The sequence below is a fragment of the Rattus norvegicus genome, chromosome 17 (assembly GCF_036323735.1).
Source record: "Rattus norvegicus strain BN/NHsdMcwi chromosome 17, GRCr8, whole genome shotgun sequence".
NCBI classification, from domain to species: Eukaryota; Metazoa; Chordata; class Mammalia; order Rodentia; family Muridae; genus Rattus; species Rattus norvegicus.
In genome coordinates this window covers 53,278,299-53,304,388 of record NC_086035.1, presented here as the reverse complement: position 1 = coordinate 53,304,388, position 26,090 = coordinate 53,278,299, and the positions used below count along the sequence as shown (strand labels likewise).

Below are 26,090 nucleotides of genomic sequence, written 5' to 3'. Positions count from 1 at the left end.
TGCCATTAGTCAAAAAGGCTTAAGGATGGAATTCTACATGGTCTTACTGGTGATCAAGCCAAAAATCCCTGGGACTTTCCCAAGGACAGCAAGGAGGAAGTCTTCTTTATCTCCAGAAAGTCTGTGCTCACAGTCTGACTCAAATCTGCACAGGAACCTTGATTCATGAAACAATACCCTTGACTCTACTCTGTGTCTACTGCAAATGAGCCATGCACTGCCTGCCCAGGCTTGACTTGAAGAACCAGTCAGGGAAGTCACAAAAAAAATCTCAATCCTTTGATAATAAACTATGTATTCCTCTCACTATACGTCACCATAATAATGATTTTATTATCTTTAAATTTTTTTAAATCACACTTTAAAAATAACTGTGTACAAACTTTCTATTTCCTGCCCAGTAGGTAGGGGGTCCCTAACTTTTCTGAGTTTGACAGGTTGTCACAATCAATCAGAGATCTGGCAGCAGAAAGAGACAAGGAACCACTGAAATAAGCCAACAGAGAATACTCTTGACAAGACCTGCCTTTAGGGAAACAATTGCATCAAACCCTAAATCATGAAAAGTTTATCAGAATGTTACTGACCTCGGAGAAGGAAATTCTCAAGTCTGTTTACTCTAAGTTTCCAGTCCCAAATATCTAAGCAGGAGCTAGGAGGAGAAATGAAGAAACATTTGTGAAGTCCTCTCTGAGGACTGAAGCATGATCAAAGCCCATGAAAAACTTAACTCCCTGTTCTGCATTGCCAACTACTAAGGACAGATTGAGCATAGTTCCTTTTGCCAGTATATCATGTGTATGTTATATACTGAGAAAAGAAATAGAAAAAACTGGTTTTTTAAATTGTAACAACAGTCATTCACATTTGAAAAACCAGAATAAATCTTAGAATCGGTCTCAGACAGTGTCAGGAACATGGTAATGATTCAATAAGAAATTTTAAAATCAAACTAGTATGCTGCAGTGTCTAATGAAATAGACAGTATATGAGGACTAAGGGGTAATGTAAACCAAGAGATGAAAACTTGAAGACACAATCTAAAAGAAACATTGGAGACCAATAAGAGTATGACCCAAATGACTATTTTCACTGGACTTATTACTATATTGAGAGTGACAGAGAAAAGAATCTCTGAGATTAAAGATACAACAATAGAAACGTCTAAAATTGAATGGGAAGGAGAAAAATGTCTGACAAAAAGAAAAATCATTCTGAAACAGAAATGAGGAATGCCTTGATGAGCACATTAGGAAACTACACATAGCTCAATAAAAATTCTCAGACTAAGGATTTGTCAGTAAAATAAAGATCTAAACCTAAAAATAAAAGAATAAATATAAACAAATACCAGAGAAGTGTGAGATTAGCTGAGTATGGTACACACACACACACACACACACACACACACACACACACACACACACACCTGGTAATTTCAGCGGCTGGGACATAGGAGCAGGAGGGTGTGCCTTGACTGCCAAGAAAGTCCAAGTACATTCTGTAGTACATGTAGACTTGTTTCAACACCAAAGTGACAGAGCTATGGCACAACTGTAATAGGTATCATTGCATGAATGGACATGGCATTAGGAGAAATGCAAGAGAAAGCAAAAATATTATATAAGGTTTATTTGAAGAAATAATGAATGGAGATTTTGCCCACCTTACTGCTGACCCTGAATCACAGATTTGAGATGGTCAATGATTGAAAGAAAAAAGAAAAAAAGAGTAGAGGGTGAAAAACCCTGCAGCTAGGCATATCATTCCCAAACTAAACAAAATCAAAGAAAAAAATCTTAAAATAAGCTTCACAGGGATGGGGAATCCTTCCCTATGGGCAAAGATAAGAATTGATCTTACTTTTTTTAGAAAGCAAATAAAAAAAGAAGTAATCAGAATACAGATTGAAGATACACAAACAACAAAAAGAACCTGGTTCTCCGTGTTCTGTGAAATTACCATTCTAAAGAAAAGATGTGAGTCGTTTTTGTAAACTAAAAGGATGAAATTCTACCAGTAATAAAGTAATAAAAAAATTAAAAAGAAAAAAGTGATTTAGGACAGAAACATTGATCTATATAAGGAAAAGAAAAGATTGATGAATACACAAGTTAAAGTAAAATAAATAACATTTTTATTATTAATTTATACTACTTAAAATAGTCTATTTAACATAGAGATGGTGACAAGTTATATGGCTTAGGAGATGTTACATGTACATGGAGAAGAGCTGTATTATTTAACATAAAGATGGTGACACGTTATATAGCTAAGAAGATGTTACATGCACACATTGAGAGGAACTGTATGTATGCAATATATAGATACTATAAACATATACATATGAAAGAATATCTACTTGGAAAATTGTCAAAACTGAGGGGAAAAACTGGAAGAAGTGGTCTTTAACATATGAAGTTCCTACACAAAGTTAATTGGCTTTGGGAATATTAGCAACTGACAAACTTAAAAGAACCATACTATTTTTGCTGCCATATTTAAAAGTAAATATCTATGTATAGAGCTAACAAAAGAGGTACCAGATCTAGATGAGAAAACTGCACAATTCTGATGAAATTTCAAAGACATAATTAATTGCCCACATATAGGTAGAATCAATGTTGCCAGGATGAAAATGCTTCTCGAATTCTGCTTTAAATTTAGTATACTTGAAATTGACGGCATTCAGTCTGCTTTATGAATACAAACAAACTAACTTTAAAGTGTATATGAAGAACTTAAGGGGCTAACTATACACTGGAGAAAAAGTCAGAGGACAGATGCCACGTGAGCTGTTGAGTTTTAACTGTCAACACAATCTGGGAGGAGGTTCTCAGGTAATAAATGATGTACATCAAGTCAGCAAATGGGCACGTCTGTTGGGGAATTTAATGTTTTGATTACTAATTGACATAGAAGGCCCAAACCATTCTGGGCGGCACCTTTCTTAATTTTGAGAACACCTACCATACTCACAGCCGCAGTTAGCAGACATATGCTCATTTCTCTCTGTTCCCGCCTGTGGATGTCACTAGCTGGTTAAGGTTCTGCCCTCACTTCCATAAAATGGTGGACTACAGGCTGCAACTTTTAGTCAACTAATCCTTTTCTCCCCATAAGCTGCTCCAGGTCAGGATATTTTATCACAGCAACAGAAATGAAACTTGAACAGTGTCTGACTTCAAGACTCAGAGATACAGTAATGGACACAGTGTGTTTTAGGTGAAATCATACAGAGATTAATTGGACAGAAAAAGAGGCCAGAAATACTTCCACATGCAAATACATTCAGCCAAGTTTGACTAAGGATTAATTGCAATATAACTCTCTTTCCATATAAGATTTTAGAACAACCAGATATCCAACATAAAAATTAGTCCAGCTGAAGGTATAAAATGTTCGCAGAAATTAGTATGGACTTAAATATCAACTGTAAAACATAAATTTCTAGGGGACTTAACAAGAAAATCTACAAGACCTTGTATTTAGCAATCACTTTATAGATTGGGCAAAACAGTTGAGTTCACTAATGACTTCAGCCAAATTATAGTTTCCTGGATTGCAAAGTAAACTATCTCAAGGTCAGTGCGCAGATTGCGGTGAGACATATCTGCGATCCCAGATTGAGAATTTGAAGCCAGATTGGTCTACATAACAAGATTCTGTGTGTGTGTGTGTGTGTGTGTGTGTGTGTGTGTGTGTGTGTGTGTGTGTGTTGTGTCTTGTGTCTTGTGTCTCTGTGTGCCTGTCTCTGTTAGTCTGTGTATGTATGTGTTTCTGTGTGGTCTATCTCTGCATGCATGTCTGTGTGTCTGTGTGTCTATTTCTATATGTGTGTGAAATTTGTATTTCTTACTTTGAAATTTTGAGATCTCATTGTCTAGTAATCAATTGGCAGTTTATTTAGTTTTGTCATATATCTGTGAAAAAAGATTTTAACATCAAGACAGGGCAAATTTTTATTTTCTGTTCAACTTTTCTGTTAATCTAAAAACAATAGTATTTTTTAAAATATTATATTCATTTCAGAATATCCCTCCTTCACCAAATTAAGTCAGCATAATGGCTGAGAAACAAGGAATGTTATAGTCACTAAATTTTGAATTTCTGTTGATATATGTATAGATACCATTCTGGAATCTGACAATAAATGGAAATTTTCTCCTCTTTCTCAAGTGCTAAGGCAAAAGGAAAAGGTTGTCCTCTGTGTTTGAAGTCATACTAATACTACTTAAGTAGAAATTGTGTTTACTGATTTGGGATAATATGCTATCAACTCTTTGAAGGAGGTGAGATGGTTTTCATGTTACAAGGTACTTTTTTCTTTTGTAGTTATATGTTAAAATTATCTTATTAAAGTAGTAAGTTCCTAGGGAGTTTTTATTGCCTCATATAATCTTTTGGAAAGCATGTTACCACTATCAATCTGTTTCCTGTGAGGAAATAGAATTCTGAAGGAAGTGTTTAGGAAGAGGCTAGTTATAACTGTCTACAGAGATCGTGGCAACCCCCTGGAGAATAAACAAGGAGGAAGGCTACCTGGAGCAGCTACGGCTTCCAGTAGGTGGACGTGAATATCTTCCTACCACTTGCAGTGTGTATTCTCGGAATCACTATAGAAACCTCTTGATCTGACAATGACCTTCTATCCCTAAAGCTGAGCAGGAAGCAGAGGGAAAGAGCAGTATCTGGCCTTTCAGCACAGGGAAGCAGCATAAATCTGAAGAGAAAAGCACTGGACATTGAAGAAATTCAGTCTATTTGCTTAAGCTTTTCTGCCACCTGCCTTTATGAGAACATTAGTGAAGTTGTTGGTCATTTGTTGCCTCACAGGACATTGGTAACAAATCTCCGAAAACAAAACAAGAGAGATCTCTTTTCAGTTTTGTTACTTTAATATTTACAGATGAGAGGCAACAGTCAGTGGTGTGTTTTTTTCCCCTTTAGACTCCAACTAGATAGAAATTTCTAGTGCGGGGCTATAAAGAGATAGAATTTATAACCCAAGTCTTAGGCTTCAATACTAGAAATCTGAGTAAGCAAAAAGCCTGGGTTCCCTGAACCAAGGAGAGTATGAACAATACTCCTGTGCAAGTCAATAGGATCCAAGGCTCTGCTGAGCTCCAAGTTTAATGCAAAAGCCAATATTTCTTCCATATTGAAAATTATATATTATATGTACAGTGTCGCTGAATTGGAAAGATTTTGCAGTTGCAACTACCTGGACAGAGTGGAGTCCAGGGCTTACAAAGAAATGACTTCCATTGGCTGACACAGTGGAATAACAATCATGCCACCTTCCAGACTCTATTAGTTTTCCTAATCCAGCTGAGCTGGGAAAGACAGGTCACACTTCAACTGTATAGTGGCTGGTTTCTGTCACTTGGGGAAGAGGGGCTTGAAATGCAAATCAAAGTTATCTGCAGAAAAACACATTTTTGTAATAACTTCATTTATGGTCCAAGATTCTTACCTGTTATACTCATTTAGATGGATCAAGAAACTGAGGAGTTAAGTAATTTTCCCCTATTGGAAAAAACTAACTTTGCCATGTGTCTCCCATGAAAAGAATGCTGTCAGGTGATTTTTATGACCCGATCTCTGAGATGGGAGAAGACGACACCCAAAACAGAGCTACTCAGTTAGTGCTAGGTTGGAAATTGAAATTACAGCCTTATGATTCGAGAAATTGGTATATTACAGTTGGTTGCCTTCATTGCTCAAGAATGTTATAACAGATTAATACACATTCCAATGCCTTAAAAGAACTCTGTTTTATTGCCTCTTAGATGTTCTGAATTGTCTTCAAAAAATCAAAATGGCTCCACTCTTTCCGGTAGCTTAGAGCCATGATCTGCACTTTGCTTTTCCAGTAACTGGAGCGATTTTGTGTTATGTAATTAGTAGATAGTTCCAGGACTGCAATGCAGCATCTCTCAGCGTCTTCCTTACTGACACCAATGCACTGACTTCTCTTTTCCTTTGCTGTAGACCTTCGGGATTACCATTTCATCTACATGATCCCAGATAATCTTTCTATTCCAAAAATGTTGACTTGCTCACATGAGTGTTATCCTATTTGCTAGGCAGGCCCCCCATCTCTGGTTTTAGGATTACAACAGGGATATATATCTCTTTGGAGCCATTCAACAGCCTAAGCTGTGGGCCATACAGTAGTGAGAGATGCATAGACCTAGGTACATTGTTTTTTGAGCCTCATAGGATATATGAAATGTATTATAGAAATCTGTGAAGCAATATTCCTGTTTAACATGGCAGCTTGCCAGGAGGCCCTAACTTAGAGCCCCTGAGGATCATAGCAAATCTATAGTCAAAACATGAGTGAGGCTCAAAACAAAAATATGGAGCCTGTCTAACTCCTGAAACGTAGAAATTCCATTGGGTCTAAAAAAACATAAGTGACTCTCTTCTTTCTGAATTACAGATACTCGGGGTTTATGTCTTCCAGACGTAGAAGTCGGACTGGGGAATATAGAAAAATTTTACCTACCTTGTATAAACCATAGCTTTGAGTCCTAGAATGCAAATGGAAAGAAGGGAGAGAAGGAGAGAGAGGGAGGGATATGGGGTTAGGGAATCAAAAATTTAGAACCCCAGCCAAGTGTCTAAAAGAAAATGATGGGAAGAAGGACATTGGTAGTCATGAATAAACACTGAAATATTAATTTATAGAAAGCACCATGTGTATATTAGGAATGATCTCAGAGCAACTTGGTGGAATCAGGTGGTAGTGGGGCCAGAAAAGATTATAAGTCAATTAAAAAGTGCGCTAAGAGTTCCTCAGAGAAAGACTTGGATGGCACACATGTGTACCTAACCACAGAGACATGTATATCTTGCGCACATACAAGTACACATAAATGCCATTACTGTGGTTTATAGTTGTGAGGTATAGCCTGACTAAAAGCTGCTGAACAATGTCTTAGATTCAACACCTTCAGACAGGAACTGAAAACTGCAGTTTGTGTCAGATCTTTTTCCTTGACACTTTATATTTAACCCTTAAGGCCGTACTGCTAAATACTCTTAGCAGTATGGAGTACAGCTGTAACTGTCGAGGCTGCTCACCTACATCTTCAAAGATTGTCACTGAAATTCAGCACTGGACCATGTTGACCATGTTGTCAACAACTTCCAAGCCATGCCTAGATTAGTATTGCATCTAAAAAGATAGCATTATTGCCTATCAAGGTGAGCTATAAAACAATCCAGCACAGTGTTGGTGATTTTGCTTAGGAAAGCCCTATTGAAGACATTTGATAGAGAAAACTGTTGAGACTCAGAACCTTGTGCTTTCTAGTAAAGCACTATAACCCTGAGTTAAATTCTCAGCCCCTTTCTCACACTCTCTTTTTGAGACAGTGTTTCGCTAAGTTATCCAGGTTGGCTTTGATCTCATTCAGTAATAAAATTAGTTTTTAAATTCCTGGTTTGCATATCTCAACCTCTAGAATGACCCATGCCATAAAGCTTAATTGTAGTAAATGTTTTTAACTAATATAGCAAATATTATAATGAACTTAGTCAACATTGTATATGGCAGACACTTTATAGAGCTCACTTCTAAGTAAAATGACATAGCAGGGTTTTGAGAAAACATGACATCACAGGCAATATACTATGAGATACATGGCAGGGAAGACCTCCTTTGGAAAAGTATGAGTTGGGTTTAAGACAAACTGAATTGAGCCACCAGCAGGAGACCAGCTAAAGCCAAGTAAATACAGAATGAGGAAGGGAATAGGGATTCCAAGTTTGGAATCCTCCAACTGTAGAAATTGGCTAACATTGAAGGAAATCAAGAGAGGAAAGCTTGGAGAGTCTCCCATCAATGGGGAGGGTCATGTCACACAGTCAAAACACACAATTCTGAGTAGAAAAATAGATGAGCAATATCCAGTTTCTCCAGGGCTTCTCACTCCCAAATGCTTGTATATTTTCCATAATTACTTTTTGATGAAATATGTATGGACATATATATTCACATTATTACAGCCTTTACTGACATATGTGCATAATCCTTTTTTGGTCTCAAATACAAATTTACCAATGTGCATTTATCTGGCTTCATGAAAATAATGAGACAGGCCAGAAAAACTTGAAGTTTCAAGTCCAAAACATTGAAAGTAGACAGAAAGCTAACTAAAATCTACAATGTGAAATCTCATGCATATATCTTCTGTATTAATCAGGGTTCTCTAGAGTCACAGGACTTATGGGTAGTCTCTATATAGTAAGGGAATTTGTTGATGACTTGCAGTCTGTGGTCCAACTCCTCAACAATCTACCTCTTTTCACCTTGACATAATATCTCATGTCCACATGATATAACTATTCCTCCCATACAATCGCAAATATATTTGTATATTTACAATGGGGCAATGTCCCTTGGGAAAATTCTTTTACTATCAATACCAATAGATGTTAAAGAAATTGGGAAAAAGAAAAATATGTTCTTAACAAAATAAAACAGAAGCATTCATATTACTTTATAATCCGTGTTTCTGCAACTGGTTATGTGGCCTTAGCTGGTATTTATAACTCCCTTCTTCTGCTACCCATTCTGTATTACCTCAACCCTCCGCAAGCACCTCGGCAGGTCTTGGCTCTTTCCTAGAGGAGTGGCCCATATCTTCATTCCTGATGGGTCTGTGTCCTTTGTCATCCTGCTTGGACTAGGCAGTTGTAGTTACCCATTGACTTTAACCACAGGACATGATAGTACTAAGAGACACCGTAAGGGACCTCTTGCACTCCAGACAAATTCTTCTTACCTCCACTGTGGAGAGGCAATCCAATTTCCCTATGGTAATCTGGATCTACCACCCGTCCTAACACTGTTTTTCCTTTCCTAGCCTGTTGGTTTAAAGGCACTAAAAGTCTAAAATGACCAGGGGAAAGTATGAGCTTCCAGGTCAATGAAATGTTTGTTATGGCTCCTGGTAGAAACACTCCCCCCTCTGGAACCAAATCTTCTAGGAATGCAGAACCTAGAGTTGTGGGGACAGGAAGCAAAAAATTTCCTAGAGGGTCAATAGGAGTGATAGTGAGCGGAACTATTCCCTTTTCCACTCATGGATCCTGGCTATGGGAGAAACTATGGGAGAAACTGTACCATATATCAGCTGATGATTCGAAGCATATACTGCCTTCTGAAGAACTCTGCCCCAGCCCTCCATGCTGCTGCCACCTAATGGTTCTGTAACTGAGTCTTGATTCAGAAGACCATTCCAGCTTTCTATCAGACCAGCTGCTTCAGGATAATGGGGAATGTGGTAAGACCAGTGGATTCCATGATTGTGAGCCCACTGTCTCACTTGTCTGGCTATGAAATGAGTTCCTTGGTCAGAAACAATACTTTGTGGAATACCATGATGATGGATAAGGCATTCTGTAAGTCCATGGATGATGGTTTTGGCAGAAGCATTACATGCAGGAAAGGCAAATCCATAACCAGAACAAGTATGTACTCAGTAGGAACAAAACATTGACCTTTCCACAGAGAAAGTGGCCCAATGTAGTCAACCTGCCACTAGATTGCTGGGGCGCAGTGTTGGTCCCTACTGTTGGCAGATCTGGCATGCAGCAGCAGCTATTGCCAGATCAACCTTGGTGAGTGGCAGTTTGTGTTTTGAGCCCAAGCATAACCTCCATCTGGGCCACCCTGGCCATTTTGTTCATATGCCCATTGAGCAACGACAGAGATGGCTGGGGAAAGAGGGTGACTGTCTACAGAACAAGTCATCTTATCCACTTGATTATTGAAGTACTCCTCAACTGAAGTCACCTGTTGGTGAGCATTTGCATGGAACACAAATATCTTCACATCCTTTGCCCATTTGGAGAGATCTATCCACATACTTCTTCCCCAGATGTCTTTCTCACCAATTTTCCAATCATGATCTTTCCAAGTCCCTGACCATACATCCAATCCATTGGCTACAGAACAATTGTACATCTGGCCATTTCTTCTTCCAAACAAACTATAATATCATGTATACTGTCGGAAGTTCTGCCCACTGTGAAGATTTTCCTTAACCTGTATCTTTCAGGGTTATTCTAGACAGAGGTTGTAATGCTGCAGCTGTCCATTTCTGGGTTCTGCCTGCATAATGTGCAAAGCCAGTAAACCAGGTCCTAATCTTCTCTTCTTCAGTCAGCTCTAGGTGCATGCTTGGCTGCAGACATTGTAACAGGAGTAGAAATTATAGGCATTTGAGCAACTTCTTCATGTAACTTGCTTGTGCCTTAAGGACCTGCTCAGGCCCAATCACATGTATACCACTTCCATTTGATAATATACTGTGTACACGTCCTACTTTATAACTTGGAGTGTTAACCCAGCACATAATGGGCAGTTCAGGTCGCGTGGTAACTTGGAGACATATTGTCAAACATTCAGTTTCCAATAAGGCCCAATAGCAAGCCAAGAACTGTTTTTCAAAGGGAGAATAGTTGTCTGCAGATAATGGTAGAGCTTTACTCCAAAATTCCAAAAGTCTCTTCTGTAGTCACCTACAGGGGCCTGCCAGAGGCTCCAAACAGCATCTGTATCTGCCACTGACACCTCAAGTACCATCGGGTCAGCTGGATCATATGGTGCAAGTGGTAGAGCAGCCTGCATAGCAGCCTGGACTTGTTGAAGAGCCTTCTCCTGTTCCAGGCCCCACACAAAGCTAGCAGCTTTCCAAGTCAGTTGGTAAATGGGCCTGAGTAACACACCCAGGTGAGACATGTGCTGTCTTCAGAATCCAAGTAGACCTACTAAATGGTGTGCTTCTTTCTTGATGGTGGGAGGGGTCAGGTGCAATAACTTATCTTTCACCTCAGAAGGAATATCTCTACATGCCCCACACCACTGGACTCTTAAGAATTTCACTGATGTAGATGGTCCTTGAATTTTGGTTGGATTTATTTCCTATCCTCTGATATGCATATGTGTTGCCAATGAGTCCAAAGTGGTGGCTACCTCCTGCTCACTTGGTCCAATCATCATAATGTCATCATGCCCCGATGAGATATTTTGTGGGAGAGACAAATGATCAAGATCCCTTCTAGTTAAGGGCAAGAGAATTAATATACTCTTGAGGCAAAACTGTAAAGCTGGCCTTACCAACTGAAAACAAATTGCTTCTGGTGGTCCTTATGGACAGGTACTGAGAAGAAAGCATTTTCTAGACCATTAGCTTTATACCAGGAGATGTGTTAATTTTCTCAAGTAAAGAAACTACATCTAGTACAGCAGCTGCAATCAGTTACTACCTGATTTAGTTTTTCATAGTCAACTCTCATTCTCCATGATCCATCTGTCTTCTGCACCGGCCAGATAGGAGAGCTAAAGGGAGATGTGGTGGGAACCACCACCCCACATCTTTCCACTCTTTGATAGTTTTGATACAAGTAAACCTTTAAATTGTTTACTTGGATCTGGAGCTGTTAGATTTTATCATACAGTTCATTCTTTTCCTTCATCAACTTTTTTCCAGAGATACTAAGAACAACAAGCCAGCAAAATCATTTTCAGACCTTTCCATTTACTAGTAGAAAATTTTGTACACCGAATCACCTAATTCATGAAGATAATCAAAGGCATTAGCTTCTTTAAGCTTGATATATAGTTTCAACCACAGATCTTCAATATCCTCCAAGCTCCCAGGAGAGAGAATATTTGAAGAAGTTTCAGTAGTTGAATGTGTTGATGAATTATCAAACCAACTCCAGATTCTTATACATATTCTTCTCATCCTTATACTTCTGCTCCTATAGAACCACTCCCAGTATGAACTTCTGTATTAGTTGGGGTTCTTTAGACTCACAGATCTTATCTATATAGTAAGGGAATTTGTTGATGACTTACAGTCTGTAATCGAACTCTCCAACAATGGTTAGCAGCAACTGTGAATGGAAGTCCAAGGATCTAGCAGTGGCTCAGTCCCACAAGGCAGGCAGGTGAAGAAGAGAGAATCTTCCCTCTTCCAATGTCCTTATGTAGGTCTCCAGCAGGAAATGTGTCCCAGATTAAAGGTGTGTATCATCATACCTGAATTTGGGACTTGCTTTGTTCCAGTTGACCTTGAACTCAGAGATGCCCTTGCCTTCTTCTACTGATATTCATGGACACTATGCCTCAAGATCTCCATGCCAAGATCCAGGTCAGAAAATAGTATTTCCAAGCCTCAAGATCAGGGTCACAGGTGAGTCTTCCAATTTTGGATTGCAGTTCATTCCAGATATAGTCAAGTTGATAACCAGGAATAGCCACTACAGCTCTGAAGCTAGACACTAACATCTGCAGTCAAAACTGAAGTTCCAAGTCTCAAGCATGGACTTCCTTTCTCTGCACCCTGAGTTGCTCTCACAGCACAGCATACTGTTGTCTGTTATAGAAGCAGCTGAAAATGTCCGTACTTTCCACTATCATTCAGAAAATTGGATGCTAATGTTCTTAACAATCTCATTTAACAGGAAATACTTCCTTCTTCCTTTCAATGTAACAGTTGATCTGTCGTACTGTAATTAGCTAATGAGTCTGAACCTGTAATTCCCCTGTCAGACCCTCAGGCTGAACTGTTTGTGTTTTCAAGTCATGTCAAACAGACTTGTTCTGCAGGAATTCTCATACTTTGTGTAGTTAAAGTAGGATAATTTCCTGTGCTCTTCATTCAGAAGAAGATCATAGCTGCCAGGTTGGACAAAATAAGTGCACTGGATAGAAACACTTGAAAATTAGATGAATTGAGGCAAAAACGAAGGACTTTGAACTTTGGGGAATAAAATTTACAGATATATAAACAAAGTATCTACTTTAAATTATGTTCTTAGGTTTAATTTCTGTAATTCGGGGGGGTCTTGTTTGTTTAGTAGCATAAACCATCAAATTGGATAAGGGAGTTCATGAGTCAAAAACAAAACAAAAAAACAAGGCAAAAAACCTAAGTGGCTAGATGGATACATGGACAAATAAATGTGTGTTACTATTCACTTACGCATTTGTCTTTATGATTACAAACCCTGTGATAGGTCACTTGCAAGCAGCAAACTAGGTCTCATCAAGAGGATGAAATGTCTAGCCTGGAAAGAGATCTAACCTTCCACACTATCCAAAACTTAATGGAGTCGATCCAATTGATCCAGACCATCACCAGACAATGAAACAACTCCTCTGGAATGCAGGGCCACCCCTAGGAAGGAAGGCTCTCCTTTAGCCAAGCTGAAGAGATAGGTGGAATCATTATCCCTTTAATGAAAGACTATTTGTTTCCTTTTCACAGTTCCCGGCTCCCAACTGCAGTTTCTATGAGCCAGCACAGTCCATTGGGTCTGTCTACTTTTCTGAGTTCCTATTTGCTTTACTTTTTTTCTTCTTTATTTTTCTGTCGGATGCTGGACAGAATCTGAGTATGCTTTCACTAGTACTTTGGACTTCCTTCTTTTTCCAAAGATCCAGTATTCACCATGTGACTACTTGCCTGTTATTTGCCTGACCTGCCTACCAGTTTAACTTGAATGGCCTGGATTCCCCTCCCCCACTTAATCTCCATTCCTCTCTGGGCAACTGCTAAGATTTACAGTTTGCCTCCACTAGTGTTTTCCTTTTAAACTCTAATAAATTGCTTTCTTTGAATAATCTTTGGCTTTGCCTCGTTTAAAAATTTGTCCTGCATCTTACTTCTTTAAGTGGCAAAGGAGTAGTGAACATAATGGTGGGTACAACACTAGGATCGAGGCTGAATCCAAAGCTCAAGCCCTGAGAACCTTGTAGAGGTAAATTCTGTTGTACTAGGAAGGGATAGGTGGAGTCTTCCAGAGCCAGTATAAAGGGAAGTTGCCTTTCTTTGCTTATTTTCTTCTTTTCTGGACACCTGCTAAATTCACACATATCTCCTCTCCATCCAGGCTATCAATTGTCTCACGAACTCTTGGAAATTAGCTTCATTGTGTGGGATGATGTCACAGGTGAGGCAGGTACAAGATAGAATGAGGCCTATCATTGGATGAGAAGGAAGGATTGACAGGAGAAAAGTTTGAGGGAAGGGGAGGAGACTGGGATGGAAAGGATGGCAGACAGGGGTAGAGAGAGTAGCAGTGGTGACAACATGGAGGCTGACGTTAAGATTCCACGCTGTACCTTTACAGGTTGTTATTAGTTCTTAAGGGATGGGTGTGTACTGGGTTTTGTATGTAGGTGGGCAATTATATCTTATCAGTCGGATCAGAGGTTATTGTGTTGTGTGCTCTTTCTTGTGGCAATTTGATTTGGGAGTGTGGTGGTAGAGACACTGGGCCACCATGTAGTTGGGATATGTTTCTGCCAAGATATCTAGCAGATACCTTGGAGGCAATGCAGTGACAGACCTATCGGGGTGAAACACAGATCCATTAATTTAATTTTACAGTAACATCATTATTCTCAAGGGTTTTCTTAATCTAATCAAAATGCATCTGATATTTGATCCACTAGGAATTTCACTGATGGTATGAGTCATTACTAAACCTAAAACTATCATGGTTTCCTCCATACCATTTCTTTACACATTCTCACGATAACAAAGTCTCTTAAATATCACTAATTCCTCAATTTAGACCAATATGACCTTATGCTGCTGATATTAAACTCTACTTGAATTCTACTTTCCGTAGAAAATGGAAGTAGTTAAGTAATTCCTGCATCATTTTGTTACCAAAATATTCTCACCCTTCTGTACTCTAGAAATCCTTTAAAAAACTACCATCCCTTCAATAATCTAAAGTCAACCCATTCCTCATCCTTCCTCTAACTTCATCTTATTCTCATTTCTTGCTAAACATCCAACACTCTTCCTTTTGATTGTATTTCAAATAAGCTCTTCATTGAGAAAATGTTTCCTCACAGAAACTATAATATCTTGTAAATATGAAATAATCTCATTGTGAATGTTTTCCCCTCATGGACTCATGTGTTAAAGCCTAGGCCCCAAATTTTGGAGAGGCAATGGAAATTTTAGGAGGCAAGGCTGATCTGAGAGAAGTAGATCACTGTGGGCATATTCTTTGTTTGTATCTTCCTGCAGTTTTCTGTCTGCTTCCTGGCTGCCATGGTACAAGCTACTTTCACTCACACTTTCTTCCCTGTTCTAATAGACAGACAATTCTATGTGTCAGGAGTGCTGTAGACCTGTTTTCTTTCAGCCAGTTATGGGAACAGAGTGTTCTGCTTTCAGGCGTGTAGTCGTTCCTGTCCACTGGCTTTCAGCTCTTCCTATGAGCGTGTGTCCTGAGTCCACCAGGCAGGTCACTTGGAGCAGAAAAGTTGGTCTTACCTCTGGTCTCGGGCCTGAAGTCGCTCCTCTAGGCCAGATTTCAGCTCTCCATGAGGGCAGCAACCAGAAGGGCCTGCCCCTACTTCTGGATCCCTGTGGGCCATGATGGTGCTAGGTGTTTTCCTCTAGAGTCAGAAATGTGGGTAGAGAGTAATCTCCTCTGGTTTCCCAGGCATGTCTGCCCCTCTGAAGGTCTAGCTCTCCCTCCTACGGGATTTGGGTGCAGGGAGCTGTTTGACTCAGTCTGTACAGATCCTGGCGCAGTCTGGACCGTAGAACTCCTGCAGCTTGCCTGCCCTTATCTTCCTGTGCCCAGAGACCCTATAGAGTTTCCTCTTGGGCCAGGGATGTGGGCAAAGGTGGGCAGAAGTGGTGGTTTCTCCTGCCCTGCAGTCTCAGGATTGTCCACACGTCTGGGTGATGAGCTCTCTTCTCCTGACAGACAATTTTAAATCCATGAGCTGAGATAAATATTTTTGTTCACTTAAATAGTAGTATGTTATACCAATGAGACAATTAACCAGTAAAGAAAAAATACTATCTGAAAAAAGGGTTGTTGCTATGAGCCTGTGATCACATTTCTTACACATTTGGAATTTCTTTAAAGGAAAAACATAACAAGGGAGGAACATGCAGCTTAAAGACCTAATAACATTTTCTGAGTTTAGATGAATGAGTAATTTTAGTGAGTAATAACAAAAAACCCAGGATAGCTAAAACTATCCTCAACAATAAAAGGACTTCAGGGGGAATCACTATCCCTGAACTCAAGCAGTATTACAGAGCAATAGTGATAAAAACTGCATGGTATTGGTACAGAGACAGACAGATAGACCAATGGAATAGAATTGAAGACCCAGAAATGAACCCACACACCTATGGTCACTTGATTTTTGACAAAGGAGCCAAAACCATCCAATGGAAAAAAGATAGCATTTTCAGCAAATGGTGCTGGTTCAACTGGAGGTCAATATGTAGAAGAATGCAGATCGATCCATGCTTATCACCCTGTACAAAGCTTAAGTCCAAGTGGATCAAGGACCTCCACATCAAACCAGACACACTCAAACTAATAGAAGAAAAACTAGGGAAGCATCTGGAACACATGGGCACTGGAAAAAATTTCCTGAACAAAACACCAATGGCTTATGCTCTAAGATCAAGAATCGACAAATGGGATCTCATAAAACTGCAAAGCTTCTGTAAGGCAAAGGACACTGTGGTTAGGACAAAACGGCAACCAACAGATTGGGAAAAGATCTTTTCCAATCCTACAACAGATAGAGGCCTTTTATCCAAAATATACAAAGAACTCAAGAAGTTAGACCGCAGGGAAACAAATAACCCTATTAAAAATGGGGTTCAGAGCTAAACAAAGAATTCACAGCTGAGGAATGCCGAATGGCTGAGAAACATCTAAAGAAATGTTCAACATCTTTAGTCATAAGGGAAATGCAAATCAAAAGAACCCTGAGATTTCACCTCACACCAGTGAGAATGGCTAAGATCAAAAACTCAGGTGACAGCAAATGCTGGCAAGGATGCGGAGAAAGAGGAACACTCCTCCATTGTTGGTGGGATTGCAGACTGGTACAACCATTCTGGAAATCAGTCTGGAGGTTCCTCAGAAAATTGGACATTGAACTGCCTGAGGATCCAGCTATACCTCTCTTGGGCATATACCCAAAAGATGCCCCAACATATAAAAAAGACACGTGCTCCACTATGTTCATCGCACCCTTATTTATAAAAGCCAGAAGCTGGAAAGAACCCAGATGCCCTTCAACAGAGGAATGGATACAGAAAATGTCGTACATCTACACAATGGAATATTACTCAGCTATCAAAAACAATGACTTTATGAAATTCGTAGGCAAATGGTTGGAACTGGAAAATATCATCCTGAGTGAGCTAACCCAATCACAGAAAGACATACATGGTATGCACTCATTGATAAGTGGCTATTAGCCCAAATGCTTGAATTACCCTAGATGCCTAGAACAAATGAAACTCAAGACGGATGATCAAAATGTGAATGCTTCACTCCTTCTTTAAAAGGGGAACAAGAATACCCTTGACAGGGAAGACAGAGGCAAAGATTAAAACAGAGACTGAAGGAACACCCATTCAGAGCCTGCCCCACATGTGGCCCATACATATACAGCCACCCAATTAGACAAGAAGGATGAAGCAAAGAAGTGCAGACTGACAGGAGCCGGATGTAGATCGCTCCTGAGAGACACAGCCAGAATACAGCAAATACAGAGGCAAATGCCAGCAGCAAACCACTGAACTGAGAATAGGACCCCCGTTGAAGGAATCAGAGAAAGAACTGGAAGAGCTTGAAGGGGCTCGAGACCCCATATGTACAACAATGCCAACCAACCAGAGCTTCCAGGGACTAAGCCATTACCTAAAGACTATACATGGACTAACCCTGGACTCTGACCTCATAGGTAGCAATGAATATCCTAGTAAGAGCACCAGTGGAAGGGGAAGCCCTGGGTCCTGCTAAGACTGAACCCCCAGTGAACTAGACTGTTGGGGGGAGGGCGGCAATGGGGGGAGGGTTGGGAGGGGAACACCCATAAGGAAGGGGAGGGGGGAGGGTGATGTTTGCCCGGAAACCGGGAAAGGGAATAACACTCGAAATGTATATAAGAAATACTCAAGTTAATAAAAAAAAAAGAAGAATAGAAGAGAGGGGGGAGGATGGGGAGGGGAACACCCATACAGAAGGGGAGGGGGAGGGGTTAGGGGGATGTCGGCCTGGAAACCGGGAAGGAGAATAACAATCGAAATGTAAATAAATACTCAAGTTAATAAAGATGAAAAAAAAAGAATAGAAGGTTGATTTTTTAAAAGATAACAAAATTGTGTTTATAAACTTAGATAAAAGCAAAGACTCCATTGGACCCTGGAAGAGAGGCCATTTGTGAATTTGTAGGAGGCAAGATGAATTAATTCATCAGACAAAGGAGATGAAAATAAATCTAGCATTAAATCTATTGCATGGCTAGTGCTGGCCATTTTTAGCCCAATGAGTATCATGAACAAAATGTAGAAGGGATAACTTTGAGGAATGTTCAACTATGTCTCAAAGCAAGCATTAGCTTGAGTCTTAAAAGGCATGCATCCTAAAGCAATTAGCACCTTAAAGAATAAGTCAAGTAATTTTTACTAGTACAATAGAAAAGATGATTAAGGGCATCCTAATAATTAACCAGACCCTGTGTATTGCAGGCTTGTGGGCTTTTCCATCGTTCTCTTGAAAAGAGAATGCCTCTAGAGTACCCTGCTCAGACAAACTCTATAAAGGTATTATTTTTAAACTGTTCTTGACCATCTAGGTACCTAGAGGCCAATATGACTAAAGATCTTGAGGAACCAGCTACTGCTCAAGCTAGGGCAGAGCCTTGGTCTTATCCACTACACACTGATAGTTTTGTAGGTTATCGAATGTAACAGTCATAGGACCATGAAGGTTTCCACCCATATTGATGTCTGAGAAAGGAAGAACATATAATATTTCCACAACTGTCAGTAAACCCCTTGAATATTGATGTGTGAAGCAGTAGTGGGTGAAACTGAAGATACAATGGAGAGTCAAAGAAGTTAGAAGTGCCAGAAATATACTTGTCTCTTCAGAAAAGTTATAAGTACCAGCAGATCCAGCACCAGCACAAGAGAGAGGCCATGTGAACTATAAAAGAATAGGCCAAGTTCCCAGAGCAGCACAGTCCTTGGGAGTTCTTATCTTTTTAGATGCCCTGGATGCAAACATGGAACTAGATTAAGTGCTTGAGCTGTGGGCTTTGGTGGTGCTTGAAGATAGATTAAATGAATTGGTATTGTGAGATGGCAAAAGTCTTTGGGAGAGAGAGAGTTGGTGTTATAGTTTAAATATGAAGGGCCCTCTCACATCTCTCCTACCACAAGGTTATTATGCCATTGCCTAGATCTTCAGTTGATAGAAGGTACTGAAAACTTCAGAAGATAGAAACTATCTAGAGGGAATGAGTTATTGTGGACATGTTTGGGGCCTTTGTCTTGATTTTCTGTTTTTTTGTATGCCGTGATATGAACTGCTACAATCTCTTGAGCATAATAGACAGAAACCTTGAGACAGAAACCATTTTTCTCTCTTACATGTTCAAGCTAGGTATTTTTTCACAGGATGAGAAAAACTAATCAAATGCCCTAAACAGAAACTTCTGTTAAAACATGGAAACATGAATGGTAATTCTGCTTTACTTTGGGTTGATAAAACCCTAGGTATCTAGTCTCAAGGACTCCAAAATTTGCCCATATAAAAGACTGGTTGAGGCAAATTACCTAGACTCTAACGGCAGGGCCTACTACTGTTAGATGAAATAATCTTTACTGGGTTATGAGAGTACAGTTCATAAGAGGTGCATGGGTGATCTGCAGAATGTTTTTTACGGTAGATTCTCTGAAGTTTTATTTTCCTGGAATGAAGATATTTTGAGCCAACTCATCTATTTTAAAGCTTCTTATTGCAAGAATACAGTAATTATCAAATCCTCCAAGAAAGATCAAGCAGTCATTATAGAAAATGTTTAGTAACCAGTTATTGTGTTTCATATGTTTGCAATCCTCATCTTTACCCATGAATGTACATTCTTGCTTGGAGTTGTTCATGTTTCAGCTAAACAAACTCAGAGACATAGTAGATGCATATCCCATGTTCAAGACTACCAGTAAAGTGCTTCAAAAGAAACTTAGACAATACAAATTGTTGTCAATACAGAATCATTCCATTGTCTATTACCAGTTTATTCTTCATAACATAGCTAAAGCAATATTTTGTATTTTTGTTCTTAATAGACAAATAAAAGTCATATTTATGCTATATAGTATGGTATTTTAATATAAACATTTGAATTGAAAATAGAACTTTTCATACAATAATATAATATTTTTTTTCATGCTGTATATTTTGATCATCTTTTCTCCTCTCTCATCTCCTCCTAATCCTTCCTACCTTCCAACCTATCCAGCTTTACACCTTTTTCTTTCTCTTTAGAAAACAATCAGGCAAATAAAACAAAAAAGCAAATAAACCAGTAGAAATCATATGAAACACACATACACAAAACAAATCATAAGAAACACAATATACAAAACCAAAATAACAATCCCCCTCGCTCCCCCCCCTGTGACACAAAATCAGAAATCACACGACACAAGCCAAAGGCCAGTAAGACAACAAATAACAAATAAAGCAATATGAAGCAAAAATCTAAAATTATTATTGAGTTTATTTGGTGTTGGCCATTTGCTGCTGAGTTTAGGGCCTGCCTTTAAGTTTGATTTATATGCCCAGTTATACTTCTTTGGTTAATATTAGTTTTCTTTACAGTTGTCAATTGGAGACACTGTCTTGATTATGGATGGGAGCTCATGTAAAATTTCCCATCCCAGTCCTGGGGCACTACATGGCTTGAACTGTGCAGGCTCTGTGCAGACTGCCACAGTCTCTGTGAGTTCATATGCACAGCAGTCCTGTTGTATCTAAAAGACATTGCTTTTGAAGGGTCTCCTACCCCTTCGGCTCTTAAAATCTTTGTGCCTTCGCCTTTGCATAGCTCCCCAATCCCTGAGAGGTTTGAGTGCTTAGGTCTGAGTGCTCCAAAATCCCTGCATACACACATACATAGTGGGAAATGTCTAAATCAAGCTAATTAGAATACATGTTATCCCACATATTTTTATGATAAGAGCACTTAAAAGTTACTTCTAACAACTTTCAACTATAAGCTATATTTTATTAACTATATAATAGTATATACAACAGCGAGATAATGCATTGTCCTGTACAACTGAAATTTATATCCTTCAGAAACTTTTAACATATAACTGTGTAGTTACATGTTGTAAATATTAATTGGCCTGAAGATAAAATCAAATTGCATAAATGCTTATGATTTCCCTTTCATCAGCTTGTCCTTCCAACTCATCCTCTGATTACTTGTGTTTTCTGAGCCTCTTTTCCCACTGTTACAGCCCTCTAGTGATCCAAATCCCCCAGTTCCCTAATATACTGCCCATGCTCTTAGGCCTGTTACTGTTGGACAGTAGATTCATTCTTTTTAGTCCTCCTGTTTCCCAAACCATCAGACCCCTGGCCTTTAGGCCCCACAGACATGATTGTCAGAAAGCTTTTGCTTGGATTAGCCAGAAGGATCATTGGATATGGATGTGGGAAGATCACTGGGATTGAGCAAACAACTAGCTTCCCTTCTGTGATTACCTAGAAAGGCAAATATGGCAGAAGTCCCTAAATTCCTGAGTTTTAGGACCTGTAGGAAAGATCCTGACTGAATCTTCCCAAGGAACACTGTCTTCTGACATCTAGCAATATTCTTTTCAGGCTGTTAGGTGAGGTAGCCTGTTCGCTGGTTGTTGTTGCTCATCTATGAGATGTGTGATTTTTCCTTTGTGCTTTTCTATCCTCTCACCTTTTAGGATGATTTATTGGAATTCATTCCTCAACAAATACAAACCACTCAAACATAACAATGTCACTCCATCTTGAAAATGAAATTCCAACTCAGTACTTGAGGGCTGCTCCAAACTGACTCCATTTTCTACTGTGAGCTTTGTAAGCTGTGAGTCCTGTTCTTGGAGACTCCTTCTCCACATGGCTATTAATAGTTGGCCCCTTTTCAAGCCCATGATCTCAGTACTGTGTCACATCCTGTAGAATTCTTCTGTGACTACTCTAACAGTTAGACAGGCAGATTTCATGGCAAGCTTCAAAGTGACAGTTCAGGAGACTCGGCCTAAACCTCTGTTTCCACGAACAGGACAAGTCCAGGTAAGTCTGGGCAGGTCAGTTACTGAAAAATCCCCAGGCCTCAGGCAGCCAGTCAGCTCCATCATAAGGAGCTGCCCTGAAACCTGCCTGGAGGTAAATCAGCAATAGTTTTCAGGCTTCTCCAGCAACACTTTCCAGGCTTCTCCAGCAACAGTTTCCAGGCTTCTCCAGCAACAGTTTCCAGGTTTCTTCAGCAACAGTTTCCAGACTTCTCTGACAATAGTTTCCAGCCACCACACCCCCTCCACCTACACACACACCCCAGCAATATTTCTGAAATGTCCTTAGAGCCAACTGATTAAGATAGAGGTCACCTACCCCTCCCTGTAATTCCCCTAATATTCTTTAAATCGGGCCTATGAGCTCACGTGGGTACCTTGATCTTGGTAGATGGCAGACCTCAGCATGCTAGACTTCTGCAGAATAAAATGTTCTTTGCTTTTTCATACTACGTGAGTCTGGGGTATCATTCTTTGGTGAATCATAAACCCTTATAGCATGACTAGTTTTGTTCCAGCCACATAATACCTACTTTATCATTAAGTGCTCATCATTATTAGACATCAGGGATTTGTTTTGCTTTGTTTGTACCTTTTTGTTTGTTTGTCTGTTTGTTTTTCTTGACACCCCAATCCATGTTAGCTACCTTTTTCATTTCAACTGTAGCTGGAAGAAAGAACCATCCTTGGTTCACAATAGGAAATGCAGTAACTTTGACAAAAGTTTTACCTAGATTATTAACCCACCATCATCTTCGCAGTAACTTCACAAGTTAAGCATCCCACTCACCCATTGTGGAGGATGGTTGGTTTTAGTCATGTCAAAGCTTAGCTGGAGCTTATCCAAAACCACACCAATAACTTTATGTTTGTTATACTGATTGCTCTATTTTTGGTTGTGAGTCTAGCCTTTAACAGCTGAGTCATCTCTCCAGCCTTGTTACATTGATTCTTATCACACACAGCACAATATCTTACAATGACCATGAGCAGAAAATACATTCAACCTTAACATCTCTACTAATGCAATAGACATACACACATGCATGCACACATGCATACTCAAGCATGTGCGGACACACACACACACAAACACACACACACTGATCTTATGAGCTGATACGAGCTTGAGTCTACGCAAACATTTGGATATGATTGTGTAATTTCAATGATTTCCCAGTCTCTCTGTTCTCTGGGATCTAGGCAGTCTCATTTGACAGGCTCTGTAGGAGATGCTGCAATTTCTGAGAAGTAAAACCTGATAAACAAAGAGTACATATATACTTTAGTAGTAATGGTTATGTGAAATTAGATTACTATCTTTTTTAATGTTGCTATAATGAAAAAAATAACAGGTATAGTCATATCTCTATCTGAAATACAATACTCTCCATCTTCTTTGGAGCAATTTGCAAGTACAGAATGCATGGATATATTTTCTTTAATGTTCCAATTATGTCTGTTGTATTCCTGAAGAATTATTACCCAAGACATCTTCATTTGTCTATTTCCCCAATTCTTCATCTCTTACAGTAGTAATAAGACCCCTCTGTTTTCAGGCTTGCTATTCACACACGTTCCCTATAGACGATGTGATAATGTCAAAGATTGATGAAGGGAGTAAAACTGGAACTACCTCCAAAGGTGTTTCAGTAAGAAAGTCATAATTATCTATGTCTTTGATTTTTTAAAGAAATGCTTCTCATCTTGCTCTCCATATCCTCCAATATTGCTCACTTAAAATGATCATGATTTATGGGAAGCAAGTTTCTGAAGAATCTTCAGAAGAGGTAGCATTCTAAAAATACAGTCCAGTTAAAATAATTATTCTTCATACAGGCACAGATAAAAGATGCTCTCTGTTTCAAATCCGTTTCAAAGAAAAATCATCATGAATTGGATGCTTTTGGCACATTAATGTTAATGCTTATATGTTGGTGCATGTGCTTCAGTAATTTCTACATGATAAAATTAATGCAAAAGATATTCCATTTTGTTTATTTTTCCCAGGCCACTGTAAAGTGGAAGATTATTTGTCTTTAAGTCCATCTTCTGGGCTGTAGAAATCCAGCATTCCATCAGGCCTAAATTCCAAGACGTGTTTGCAGGCCACAGGTAATAGTTCACCTTGTTATTTGAAATTCATCTCCCAAAGCTACATTCCTTATTTTCCCACCTAGTTAAAATTATTTGCAGTACTTTGGCTTTTCTAGAACAGACTCCCTCACTGCTTCCACTAGAATATAGTAAATGATGAAAATTTAATTTAGTCAAACTATTTTCTATTAACTTTCCTGATAATCCCTCCAAGCAATCTCCCGTGATCCCACAAACTTACATAGATACTGGATTCCGCTAGCAGGCTTTCTTCTTTAACTAACAGACACAGAGGTGGAGATGAAAGGAACTGTATATACAAACTTAAAAGTTTTAATAATTCCTTGATAAACAATTTTTGTCCCTTAACCATTGTGGGATTATTACAACTTACTTGTTTTGTACATTTCTTCTTTAGCAAGTCAGTCAGTCATATATAGATAAACATAGATGCATAGATGTGACTATTAAGGCCACACATGCATAAGTGTGTGTGTGTGTGTGTGTGTTTGTGTGTGTGTGTGTGTATGCTCAGTGAGTTTTACACAAGCTTTCATTGTCTAAAACAGACCACTTTAGAAAAACAAAACATATGATAAAAATATATGTAATGTCTGGAATGAGTGACATAGATCCTTAAACAAAACCATTCAGAATTGTCAACAGCCCTGAGCAGGACACAATGATGTGAACATAAGACAAACCACTATAAAGAATTAAGCTTAATTTTCAGGGGAGGAAGAAAAGGTAGTAATTGATAAAATTCTGTCCAAAATTACAAAACTACCACAATAAATCATAAACAATGACAATTAATATATCTAAGAGCTAATGTGAGATTCTTATCTTATGCTGAATCAACCACATCACCGAAGAACAACACAATATTTTCTAGTGGTTGTGTTGAAATTACTTTTAGATCAATGAAAATATATAATAGCATTCTTTTTTTTATCTTTATTAACTTCAGTGTTTATTTACATTTCGATTGTTATTCCCCGTCCCGGTTCCCGGGGCCAACGTCCCCCTAGCTCCTCACCCTCCCCTTCTGTATGGGCTTCCCCTCCCCATCCTCCCCCCATTACCACCCTCCCCCCAACAATCTCGTTCACTGGGGGTTCAGTCTTGGCAGGGCCAAGGGCTTCCCCTTCCACTGGTGCTCTACTAGACTATTCATTGCTACCTATGAGGTTGGAGCCCAGGGTCAGTCCATGTAGTCTTTGGGTAGTGGCTTAGTCCTGGAGGCTCTGGTTAGTTGGCATTGTTGTTCATATGGGGTCTCAAGCCCCTTCAAGCTCTTCCAGTCCTTTCTTTGGTTCCTTCAATGGGGATCCCGTTCTCAGTTCAGTGGATTGCTGCTGGCAATTACCTATGTATTTGCTGTATTCTGGGTGTGTCTCTCAGGAGCGATCTACATCCGGTTCCTGTCAACCTGCACTTCTTTGCTTCATCTAACTTATCTAGTTTGGTGGCAGTATATGTATGGGCCACATGTGGGGCAGGCTCTGAATGGGTGTTCCTTCTGCCTCTGTTCTAAACTGCCTCGCTATTCCCTGCCAAGGGTATTTTTGTTCCTCTTTTAAAGAAGGAGTGAAGCATTCGCATTTTGGTCATCCTTCTTGAGTTTCATGCATTCTGTGCATCTAGGGTAATTTAAGCATTTGGGCTAATAGCCACTTATCAATGAGTGCATATCATGTATGTCTTTCTGTGATTGGGTTACCTCACTCAGGATGATATTTTCCAGTTCCGTCCATTTGCCTATGAATTTCATAAAGTCATTGTATTTGATAGCTGAGTAATAGTCCATTGTGTAGATGTACCACATTT

General features: G+C 39.3%; 1 pseudogene; it reads right to left on the bottom strand.

Annotated features, from left to right (window-relative positions):
- Nucleotides 1-8,748: 8,748 nt before the first annotated feature.
- On the bottom strand, nucleotides 8,749-13,903 carry LOC134482630 (uncharacterized; annotated as a pseudogene).
- Between the last annotated feature and the right edge of the window lie 12,187 nt (nucleotides 13,904-26,090).